This window comes from Macaca nemestrina, chromosome 5 (assembly GCF_043159975.1).
Source record: "Macaca nemestrina isolate mMacNem1 chromosome 5, mMacNem.hap1, whole genome shotgun sequence".
In the NCBI taxonomy this organism is placed as follows: Eukaryota; Metazoa; Chordata; class Mammalia; order Primates; family Cercopithecidae; genus Macaca; species Macaca nemestrina.
This window is the reverse complement of record NC_092129.1, coordinates 156,700,203-156,713,213: the sequence shown is the minus strand read 5'-3', so window position 1 is coordinate 156,713,213 and position 13,011 is coordinate 156,700,203. Positions and strand designations below refer to the sequence as shown.

The 13,011-nt window shown below is 40.3% G+C and overlaps 1 non-coding gene across 1 annotated transcript; it reads right to left on the bottom strand.

Moving 5' to 3' along the window:
- Positions 1–6,340: 6,340 nt before the first annotated feature.
- TRNAD-GUC (transfer RNA aspartic acid (anticodon GUC)) lies at positions 6,341–6,412 on the bottom strand. Its single transcript has one exon. It is a non-coding gene; the product is annotated as a tRNA-Asp (tRNA).
- Positions 6,413–13,011: the final 6,599 nt, after the last annotated feature.

Here is a 13,011-nt window from a genome sequence, read left to right as displayed (position 1 = left end):
GTAAGCATAGTTTTGATTTCTGCCGCATGTAGAAGTCAAAACAGAAAACTTCTGCCGTATGTGTCGAAACGGTCCTACCCTCAAACCTTTGCTAGGTTTAACTTACTTATACCCTCCAAAGACTAAATCACGTATTTGTAAGAAAATTTAGGATTATGGTAAAGATACTATAACAAGTAACTTGCACTGGAGTTACTGGATAGCTACTTTCAAATTCCCTTACGTGGTGGGGGATAACTACCTCATTCTAGAGGGTGTTGCAGTTTGGGAGCACCCTAGTAGCATGTAGACTGAGAGCAGTGGCCTTTGTCTTGTTCATCTCCGAGTTTCCCAGGTCTTAGACAAGATGGTAGTACACAAAACCCTGCAAGAAACACGAACTAAAATCCAGACAGATTTTGAAATTGTCAGTCATCCATTTTGTGCTTTCATTACAAAGCTACTGTCCTCACCTTAAGATATAATCTAAAAAAAAAAAAAAAACCCAGAAATGGGCTTCTGTGCATTTTTTCTGTGTACAGCACTATAGATTTTTATAAGACTTGAAATGGGTTTTAGACAAAAAGTCGAGGTTTTTACCCAGTGGATACTCTGAGCACAGGAAGTGCATATTCTTTATGACTGTTCCCTCATTTTCACTAAGTCATATGTACCCTAGAGAAGAGGAGTAAAGCTAACAAGATTTCTATTAGAGAAATTCTGTATTTGAAAAGTTGTGGAAGTTTTCCCGCCTTCAAAGTGGACCTCAGAAATCAGTAGGCAGGGCAGCAGGAATTGTCAGTCCCTGGTTGCACCTGACATAAAAATGAAGTATTTTTTTTTTAGCAGAAACAGGTATTGAAAGGTCAAAAGTCTGCTGTTCCCCAGACTTAAACCTCTAGCTCTCTCTTAGGTCCTAATTCAGCTGGTGAAATGATGAGATCTGTAAGAAGAGTGAGAGGAATTCAGGGTTTCAAAGACTTTCAGGGTCTCCCAAAGTGTGTCTCAATCACCTGGGGACTCATGTTTCTTCCTGAACTTGAGGAGATGTGTCCAATTTAGTAATGACTGGAGTGAACAAGGTTTCTTCTTCAGAGGAATTAAAAGATACAGAAAGAGGCCAGACTCAGTGGCTCATCCCTGTAATCCCAGCACTTTGGGAGGCCAAAGTGGGCAGATTACTTGAGATCAGGAGTTCAAGACCAGCCTGGCCAACATGGTGAAGCCCCATTACTACTAAAAATGCAAAAATTATCTGGGCGTGGTGGCATGCGCCTGTAGTCCCAGCTACTCAGGAGGCCGAGGCAGGAGAATTGGTTGAACCTGGGAGGTGGAAGTTGCAGAGAGCCAAGATCACGCCACTGGACTCCAACCTGGGTGACAGAGTGAGATTCAGTCTCAAATAAATAAATAAATAAAAATAAAAGATAGGGAAAGCAGAATGAAAGTTATAACTTACAACACAAGACAGAGGATTTAAATCTGTTGTCCCCTTCAACATTCTTTCTGCACTTTCACAATTGGGATTTCCTGGGTTATTTAAGGTTGGGTGGGAAGTGGAATGACTGCCCACTTCCAAGGGTTTTGCAGGCATAGAAGACCATTTCCCATGTCTCTCGTGCTTCTCCCTTTTTAGCACACCCATCCTAATGCTAACTTTTCCTTTCTCCTCTCCTCCACCTTTCCCTAGGCGCTTCTTCTTTTCCCTCTTGTCTTCTCTTTTCTTCTACCTTTCATTCTCTGTTACCTCTCATTTGCTACTTAAGTGTTTCCTTTCCCATCCATAAGGGCAAAGTTGAATGAATCACTTGGTAATGCATCACCTTGAACATCAGAGATTCCATATTAATCCATGTCCTCTTCTAATATGTTTCATCACATCTTATCTTAAGGTCCATCTCATTCAAAGACAAGAATGACCTGGATGTTGAAAAAGTAATATTTGCTGCCACGGTCATATTCGACCTTCAATCATGCATGAGCACCTTTGCAGAGGAAGAAAGGAAGCAATGAGGTAAGAACCAAGACAACAAGAGACTTCACAATGTTTCCTGCAATAATGTCAGTTTCAAAATAAGTAAATAAATAAATAAATAAACAAATAAACCAAAACCATGGAAAATGATGAAAGGCTAGATTTTGTCAGGTATGGGACAGGGCAGGAAACAGAAAGCAGTGGCTGTGATTTACATAAATGGTGTTGTTCTTCTCTCCTGGGGGACTCAGAGTTGGGGAAAACAGAATAATTTTGGAGTCCACAAGTGCCATATTGAAAATATTAGTATGGTTTCACCCATCGAGGTCTGTGTTGTAGGTCCAGCATACATCTGCTGTGCAATCTAACTTTGCATAAGGTGCCAAGAAAACAGTTCTATGGATTCACATAAATTCATTCAGCTCAACACAGAAGTACAATTTTATTCTTCATTCTTGATTTATTTTCCTTCTGTTTTCATTCATTTCCTCCATCCCCCTTCCTTTCATCCCAAGAGGCTCCTGCATTTCTTTCTTCTCTGAATATTATGTACTAGCAACCTCTGGCCAAAGAATGAGATGGATATGAGGGTGAGTGTAGGCATAGCTCTGAGCTTGTAAAGGTGAAAGCTATACAAAGCGAAGTGGAACCCAAGTTAATTTTAAGATTTCATGAGTTTTCTGTAGCCTGGGAACATTAGATTCAGGTTTTTCTTCCTTCCCAAATTTTACATTCTCTGACTTTTTCTGCTCAAGTAAGCATTTCCCTTGTCAAAGTGAGTATTGTGGAAATTGCTTTATCAGCATTAAAAGATGGTAGAAAAGAGATTTTAAAAAGTGCTACATGTAGTGGGATATTTTGACTGTATATTTAATTTAATATAAATTAAAACAGGACTTTCAAGTATTAAGCCCATTGTATAAGCTCTGTTTAGAGAAGGGGTGATTATCCCTACAGTTTCTCATTGAGCAGCCCAGGTTAGCTTGTTATTAAACTTGGAAAGCATGAATGCCTCCTAATGGAAGATTACTGCAACCTTAATTCCATGGTCCCATCCATTAAGGTCCTTATACCAAATATTATTGTAATTACTGACACCATCTAATTGTTAACTGATATACACTCTGTAGTTATAGATTTGTCTACTACGTTTTGTTTAGTGGCTATTTCAATGCCTCAAATCTTCTCAGTTTGTCTGCATCTGTGAGGGAACACAGCACACTTTTACCTCTCTACCATGGATTATCTCATATGGCTTGCCATAGCACATAATCTTTGCCAGCAAGATCTTAACTGCATCCAACTTTCTCCAGAAATATAGGTGTGATATTTATTGATGGCATTCTTCTCTGCGGAGACTTATTTGACACACACACTCACTCAAGACATACAAACATTTGGCTGAGTGCGGCGGGTCACACCTGTAATCCCAGCACTTTGGGAGGCCGAGGTGGGTGGATCACCTGAGGTCAGGAGGTCTAGACCAGCCTGCCCAACATGGTGAAACCCCGTCTCTACTAAAAATAAAAAAATTTGCTGGGCATAGTGGTGGACACCTGTAATCCCAGCTACTCAGGAGGCTGAGGCAGGAGAATCACTCGAACCCAGGAGGAGGGGGTTGCAGTGAGCCAAGATTGCATCATTGCACTCCAGCCTGGGTGACAAGAGTGAAACTCTGTCTAAAAAAAAAAAAAAGACATACAAACATTCACAAAGGACCTCACAATAAAGGGATGGGTTATTGCCCCTCATGTGCAAAAATAAAATTATATAATTATCTCCTCTATTATTGGATGTTGAACTTTGACAAAATTATTACCACTTTCTAAGACACTCTTAAGAATAGTTGGATAGTCCTTTAGCATTATAAAATACATACACCTCAAGCCACAAGCCAATCAACATCTTGCTTTCTTACTCATCCTTCAACCTAGCACTCCCACTTTGAAATATTTATACTTAGGATACATTTCCAACAATATGAAACTATCTACACACATTAACTGCAGGACTACTTGAAACTGCAAAATACTGGAAACTACCTAAACTACCAAACATAGGATATTTATTGAATGAACTATTGTTTCACATGTAATGGTGTAATATGTAGTTATAAAAAGGAATGAGGGCCAAGTGCGGTGGCTCATGCCTGCAATCCTGGCATTTTGGAAGGTGGTGGCAGGAGGACTATTTGAGCACAGGAGTTTGAGACTAGCCTGGGTAAAATAGTGAGACCCTGTCTCTTCAAAAAATAATAATAATAAATTAGCTAGGTATGGTGGCGTATGACTGTGGTCCCAGCCACTAGGGAGGCTCAGGTGGGAGGATTGCTTGAGCCCAAGCGGTCAAGGCTGCAGTGTGAATTCCTTCAGTCACTTGGATTGCAGAGCCTTAGATTGGCTGTATCTCTGTACTGGCAGATTTTGACTGTCTCAGTTGACTCAGTGGACTTTTTGTTAAACCTGGACAACAGAAGCAACATGCATCCTGAAATATTAATACCATCTACTGAAGCCTGCTGAAGTCTCTTCATACCACAAACAACAGATCTTCTAAATGAGGGAGAGCAAGTAGGGAGTGAGAGAAGAAAGATCTTGTAGAACTGCCAGAGAATGCATTTGTTTTCACTCATCTTTGTTCATATGAAGTCCCTAAGAAACAGTATAAACTAAGGAAAGAGTAAGACCTTAAAATATCCCGTCCAACTGTGGTAATAAAGTTAAAAACATACACTGACCAGATTTACAACTGGATAAACAGAGGGACAGAACTAAGTGACCTGGTTAAAGGTGTTGCTGTCTCTGCTAACTCCTCCTTAATAACTCGATTTGAAATGGTGCATAATAACTTAAAGTTTCATGTGTTACAAAAAATTGTCAGAATCTTGGAAATGGGCAACAGAAATGATTGGGTGTCTTTTCAGTGAAGTGTTGGGCATTGTCTAATAGACCTCTGGAAATTACTTGATTGTGAGTGTGTACCTTTGACCAAATTTTTATTTGTTAAACTGTTCTAGGACTCCGCAGGAGAAAAGCTGACTTGTAGATAACTGATAGTAATGCAAATGATATTTGTCCATACCAACTCAAATACATTTTGTCTGATAGAAATATAATTAATTTCCAGTAGAAAATATAACCCCAGATATTACATTTTACTGTCCTGTATAGATTATTATTTTATTTTTATTATTATTATTGAGACGGAGTTTCGTTCTGTTGCCCAAGCTGGAGTGCAGTGGCACCATCTCGGCTCACTGCAACCTCCGCCTCCCAGATTCAAGCCATTCTCCTGCCTCAGCCTCCCGAGTAGCTGTGATTACAGGCGCATGACACCCTACCTGGCTAATTTTTGTATTTTTAGTAGAGACGGGATTTCACCAATTGGTCAGGCTGGTTTCGAACTCCTGACCTCGTGATCTGTCTGCCTCCGCCTCCCAAAGTGCTGGGATCACAGGCGTGAGCCACCACGCCGGGCCTTTCCTGTATAGATTATTAATCAGTTTTCCATTTATCATTTACTTATTAATTTCCCCAAGAATCCTAAGATACAAATTATTAAATTCACAGATGGAAGGAGAGGACAAAATAACCCAAGACATCGCCCAATTTGCAAGTGATGCAGCCTAAATGTAAACTTCACCACCCACCCCAGTAGTTCGGCCCTTTCTGCCCCAAAGTCACTCCTGTGACAGGCCGGCCTCAAACGACTCTCACCAACTAGCATGCTTGGAACACACTAAGGCAAAGAAAAACGCATTTCTTGTTCCCAACCAACCAGTCGAGGAATGAAAATTCCCAATTAGAGATCCTGGCGTGTTTCTAGAGTCAGCTGAACCCACTTTGAATACTGGCGCGTTCGGTGACCTCTCTTCCCAGAGAGAAGGTGGCAGTGGACTTCCATCAGATGATGGCTTGCTGCGTGAACCCATTGATAAACCAATACGCAGGAATCAGACCTAAAATGACAAAACCAGGGCCAGGCGCGGTGGCTCACGCCTGTAATCCCAGCACTTTGGGAGGCCGAGGTGGGTGGATCACCTGAGGTTGGGAGTTTGAGGTCAGCCTGGCCAACATGGAGAAATCCCATCTCTACTAAAAATATAAAATTAGCCGGGTGGCGCATGGCTGTAATCCCAGCAGGAGCCTAAGGCAGAGAATCGCTTGAACCCGGGAGAGGGAGGTTGCAGTGAGTTGAGATCGCGCCATTGCACTCCAGCCTGGTCAACAATAGTGAAACTCCTTCTCAATAAATAAATAAATAAATAAATAAATAAATAAATAAATAAAACCAGAAAGAGCTGCTTTCTAAGATTGGCCTTATTAAGGCCTGACTCGCTTTAAAACATTGGTATTATAAAGGTTGGAATCAAAAGCATCCATTTGTCTCCCCGTCGGGGAATCGAACCCCGGTCTCCCGCGTGACAGGCGGGGATACTCACCACTATACTAACGAGGAAGCCTTGAGCTAGTGCTAAGAAGTTCTTCTATTGAAGTGGTATTCATACATTGACTACTGAATTTTTCCTTGACAGAGGCCCTAAAAAATGCTAATCTTCATATTAAAAAGTTGTTATAAGATTCTATAAAACAGATTTCCCATGTTGCTTCGAAAACCTGAAAACGGCAGTTCTGCAAAAGATTATGACTTTGCTGAAAATAGTTCTAGGTCATGAATAGCAAAGAAATCTTCATTAATAGTAAGGAGCACAGTAAACTTAAAAAACTTCCTCTGCTCGAAATATCCTCCTTTCTTCTTCAACTCAAGTTTATTCATTATAGGTTTACCTCAAGGTCACCGTCCCCCAGGATTTTTTCTCGGACCAATGTGAGTTAGATGCCCTTCCTCTGGTTCTGTTTACCATGATAAAAATATACATATATTAATTTCTACATTTCCTTTCATAAAGGATCTTAAAGTCTAGGTTTTAGATTTTGCAGCATTGACATTAAATACGTGTTTATTTTTGTATAGCCGTTTAGTAGTAGAAATCCCATTCCTAGGAATGTGTTTCAGTGAAATTCCAGCTGAGCTCAATAAGTGGCTTCACAGAAATAAGATATTAATTGTACCAATTTGATGTAAAGGGAATTAAAGGCAACCTGATGTGCATCAGAAATCTGAATAAGTGTGTACTGAGAGAAAATCAGCAAGTTTTCTAGCACTGCTATAACATGTCACAAACTGGGTGGTTTAAAACAATAAAAATTTGCTCTCAGTTCTGTTGTCTAGGAGTCTGAAATCAAAGTGTCTGCAGTCACCTTCTCTGAAGGCTCTAGGGAAGAATATTTCCTTGCCTCTTCCTAGTTTCTGATGTCTCCTGGAAACCTCTAGTGTACCTTGGGTTGTAGCTGCGTAATTCCTATCTCTGTCTCTGTTGTTATGTGGCCTTCTTTTCTCTGTGTCTCTGTATGCCTTCTCTTCTTATAAAGACACCAGTCATTGGATTTAAGCCTCGCCCTAATCCAGTATGACCTCATCTTAACTAATTACGTCAGCCAAGACCCTATTTTCAAATAAAGTCACATTTTGAGGTTCTGGATGGACACAAACTTGGGGCAACATTATTTAATCCACTACAACTAAGAATGAAGAAGTGTTATATGCATGAGCTTAATTAACTACACCAAAGTAAACATTGAGAGCTGTAAAATCACTGATTACAATTGGCTGTGGGTGAGAGGGAAGAGAGGCGGGGAGGAAGAATATGCAATCTTGCATTGTTAATTGTTCAAACTAAGGAAACAAAGAGATTGTCTAAAGAAACACAATAACCAAGCTCTTAAATAATAATGTAATGATGAAGATAACAAATAGATAAAAATTACAAACTTTCTAAAAATATCAGAAGAGGTAGAATGACAAAATAGCTTATTTTCAAAATAGAAACTGAAAACTTAAATAAGTGGAAAAACATATCATGTTTACAGATAAGAAGACTTCATATCTCAACCATATCATTTCTTCCCAAACTGATCTATTGATTCAGTGTAATTTCAACATAAATTCCAAAAGTGTTTTTCCAAGGATTTGATAAACTGGTTGTAAAATTATATGGAAGTGCATAGGAACTATAATAGCAAGAACACTTACTAAAAATAAGGAGAAAATTGCCAACAAACTTGCAGGACTTATTAGACATTCCAGAAATTCATATATTAAAACACGTAGATATAAAATCTTGAGTTGACAAAATACAAAAAAGAGCTCATTAAAGAAAAACTCATACATATATAAACTCTGGTATATTGACTGAGGGTTATGCCAGATCATAGGAGAGTTGGGGGTATTTAATGAATGAAGCCAGGAATATAATATTCTTATAGAGGGAAACACGAAGTTGGGTAAAGATTAACACCATGAGCTGGGCACGGTGGCTCACGCCTGTAATCCCAGCACTTTGGGAGGCTGAGGTGGGTGGATTGCCTAGGTCAGGAGTTCAAGACCAACTTGGCCAACATAGTGAAACCCCGTCTCTACTAAAAATACAAAAAATTAGCCGGGCTCGGCGGCAGGCACCTGTAATCCCAGCTACTCGGGAGGCTGAGACAGGAGAATCGCTTGAACCTGGAATGTGGAGGTTGCAGTGACGCAAGGCAATGTCGTTTCACTCCAGCCTCGGCAACGTCGTTTCACTCCAGCCTCGGCAACGTCGTTTCACTCCAGCCTCGGCAACGTCGTTTCACTCCAGCCTCGGCAACGTCGTTTCACTCCAGCCTCGGCAACAAGAGAAAAACCCTATCCAAAAAAAAAAAAAAAAAAAAAAAAAGATTAACACCATGAAGATCAAGGACATAAATGTCAAGAACAAAATTTGCAATTCTTACTAGTATTTATACAAATCAATCAGGACTGCGTATACACTAGTTAGGTAGTAAGATGGAGACATTTAATACAACAAATTGGCTACACTAGTGATAGAGAAACTGATATGACAAATGGGACAGAGATTAGCAAGAACTGGAAATCACTAAAGGCCAAAAGCCTCTGCCACCTGGAAGAACCTGAAGCCGCAGCAGGCTTACCCTTCAGGCTCTTGACACATTAAGATGTAGCAGAAGCCCAGGAGGGATGGGTAATACCCTGTTTCCACTTTTCCTTCTTCCCTTTCATCTCCATTCAGTTCCTAACATTGGTTAAGTCCAGCCAGAAGTCAGTTGACAAGGGAGTCTGGGAAACGCAGTTTACGTCATTGCAGTGTAGAGCAAAAAAGAGCATGGGTGATGAGTAAGTCTGAGCAAAAACAGCTAAGTGAACTCTACCTCTTTTGCTACTCAACATCCAATCTCAGCATTTTACCAATATTTAACTCACATTCAAAAACTAATGCTTTCTGCACATGAAGAGATCCTTAAACTCCCCCAGAAAAGAAAAGCACGTACCATCACACTTTCTGGAAGAGACAGCATTATTAGAGCCTAGGAATTGAAATTATCTGGCTTAAGGTTTAATCGTACTTCTCGTGTCCAGTGAGAGCTAAAGTGAAGGAGAACATGCAGCTGTTCCCATAGATGGTGCCCAAAGCAGGCAGACAGTGGTAGAAATTATCTGACTCCTTTATTCCTTTTACTCTCCTATCACCCACCAGTGCATTTTGTTGACTAAACTGAGCTGCAGACAAATGTGAAGCAGGCTTGGGAAATGCAGTCGGAGTTCAACCCTCTTTGATGTGGGGAAAAGGTGAAGGAGAAGGGTGAAGAAAGAATTTGAGAAGCAAGAGGCAGTGGTTACCACATATATGAGAATATGTATTGGAAGTAGTAAAGATTGGAAACACTGGTTAAACAAGACACAAAAATGCCCCAGGTTTAAGAAAACCTTGATAATTATGAAAGTAATTACAGATTAAATTGAAAACACAAGTTACTCTGAGAAAGATTAAACTGCATCCAAATAATTGAATTGAATTGCAAGGGATTAGATAAGGAGGAAGATAAAAAAATGTAGCAAGACTTCCACATGTAAATAAGTCAAATATATACATGAAATAATCAAATAGATAAACTGACATTTAGAAGAAAATTCAAATGTATAAATCAAAACATATGTAGATATGTTCAACCTCATTGTGATAAAGGAATACAAACCATCACTACAATAATATACTATTACCCTTCACTTGATCAGATTAAAATGAAATGTGCAAAAATAATAGCAGTTGACTATTTAGATATGTAGTAGTATCCCTAATACATTGCCAAGAGAGGCATCCATTTTTACAACCCTGAAAAATGGTTTGTCATTATCTCAAAAAGTTAAACATTTACAAAATCTAACAAATTGACAATTTTTCTTCTAGGAACACACACACACACACACACACAAAACACTTGTAACTCTGCACCATGCTGTATGTGCATAATTGCTCATAGAACTGTTAACAATATTAAATATGCCTGGAAACAACTCAGATGCTCATTGGTTGCTGTGTGAAAGGCCTGATGCAAAGATTTTTGAAGTCTGCACTCTGAAATGAGAAAATTTCCCACAGTATATGCATAATATATGCATGAAAATTATTCATATATTAGCTGCTCCTACCCCACAAAAAAATCCTCAATATACTCTAAAATATAGAAATAGTAGAAATCAACATTTTCTGACCTTTGAAAATTATAAAACTTTCTTTTAAAAACTAGGGCCGGCCGTGCACGGTGGCTCATGCCTATAATCCCAGCACTTTGGGAGGCCGAGGCGTGTGGATTACCTGATGTTATGTGGGGAAAAGAAAGATAGATCAGACTGTTACTGTGTCTGTGTAGAAAGAAGTAGACATAAGAGACTCTATTTTGTTCTGTATTAAGAAAAATTCTTCCGCCTTGAGATGCTGTTAATATGTAACCCTAGCCCCAATCCTGTGCTAGCAGAGACATGTGCTGTGTTGACTTAAGGTTTAATGGATTTAGGGTTATGCAGGATGTGCTTTGTTAAAAAAGTGCTTGAAGACAGTATGCTTGTTAAAAGTCATGCCATTCTTTAATCTCAAGTACCCAGGGACACAATATACTGCAGAAGACAAAAGTACCCAGGGACACAATACACTTCGGAAGGCCGCAGGGACCTCTGCCTAGGAAAGCCAGGTATTGTCCAAGGTTTCTCCTCATATGATAGCCTGAGATGTGGCCTCCTAGGAAGGGAAAGACCTGACCATCCCCCAGCCCGATACCCGTAAAGGGTCTGTGCAGAGGAGGTTTAGTAAAAGAGGAAGGCCTCTTTGCAGTTGAGATAAGCAGAAGGCATCTGTCTCCTGCTCGTCCCTGGGCAATGGAATGTCTCGGTGTAAAACCCGATTCTATGTTCTATTTGCTGAGATAGGAGAAAACAGCCTTAAGGCTGGAGGTGAGACATGCTGGCGGCAATATTGTTCTTTAATGCACTGAGATGTTTATGTATGTGCACATCAAAGCACAGCACCTTTTCTTAACCTTGTTTAGACATAGAGACCTTTGTTCACATGTTTTCCTGCTGACCCTCTCCCCGGTATTACCCTATTGTACTGCCACATCCCCCTCTCCGAGATAGTAGAGATAATGATCAATAAATACTGAGGGAACTCAGAGACCAGTGCCAGGGCGGGTCCTCCCTATGCCGAGCGCCAGTTCCCTGGGCCCACTTTTTCTTTCTCTATACTTGTCTCTGTGTCTCTTTCTTTTCTCCGTCCCACCTGACAAGAAACGCCCACAGGTGTGGAGAGGCAGGCCACCCCTTCATCTGGATGCTCGAGCATGGTCATTGAGGACAAGTCAATGAGAGATTCCAGAGTACATCTATGGTCAGCCTTGCGGTAAGCCTGTGTGCTCGAAAGAACCTAGGGTAACAATGGGGCAAACTAAAAGTAAATATGCCTCTTATCTCAGCTCTATTAAAATTATTTTTAAAAGATGGGGAGTTAGAGTCTCTACAGAAAATCCAATCACGCTATTTCAAACGATAGAACAATTCTGCCCACGGTTTCTAGAACAGGGAACTTTAGATCTAAAAGATTAGGAAAAAATTGGCAAAGAATTAAAACAAGCAAGTAGGAAGGGTGAAATCATCCCACTTACAGTATGGAATGATTGGGTAATTATTAAAGTAGCTTTAGAACCGTTTCAAACAGGAGAAGATACTGTTTCAGTTTCTGATGCTCCTGAAAGCTGTGTAATCGATTGTGAAGAAGAGGCAGGGATAGAATCCTGGAAAGGAACAGAAAGTTCACATTGTAAATATGTAGCAGAGTTGGCAATGGCTCAGTCAACGCAAAATGTTGACTATAATCAATTACAGGAGGTGATATATCCTGAAACGTTAAAATTAGAAGAAAAAGGTCAAGATTTAGTGGGGCCATCAGAGTCTAAACCACGATGGCCAACTCGTCTTCCAGCAGCTCAGATGCCTGTAACATTATAACCTCAAATGCAGGTTAGACAAGTACAAACCCCAAAAGAAGATCAAATAGAACAAGATAGAGTCTCTGTCACGTCGGCGCCAATCCAAATACAGTATCCACAATATCAGCCGGTAGAAAATAAGACCCAATTGCCAGTAGCCTGTCAATATTGGCTGCCAGCTGAACTTCAGTATCGGCCGCCCCCATAAAATCAGTATGGACAGCCAGGAACGTTTCCAGCACCACAGGGCAGGGCGTTATAGCCTCAGCCGCCCAGTATGAGACTTAATCCTACCGCACCACCTAGTGGAGAGGGTAGTGAATTACATAATATTATTGATAAGAAAACAAGGAGATACTGAGGCGGGGCAATTCTCAGTAATATTAGAACCGATACCACTTGGAGAAGGGGCCCAAGAGGGAGAGCCTCCCCTAGCTGATGCCAGATATGAGTACTTTTCTATAGAAATGCTAAAAGATATGAAATAGGGAGTAAAACAGTATGGACCCAACTCCACTTATATAAGGACATTATTAGATTCCGTTGCTCATGGACATAGACTCATTCCTTATGACTGGGAGATTTTGGCAAAATCATCACTCTCACCCTCTCAATTTTTACAATTTAAGACTTGGTGGATTGATGGGGCACAAGAACAGGTCCAAAGAAATAGAACTGCCAATCCTC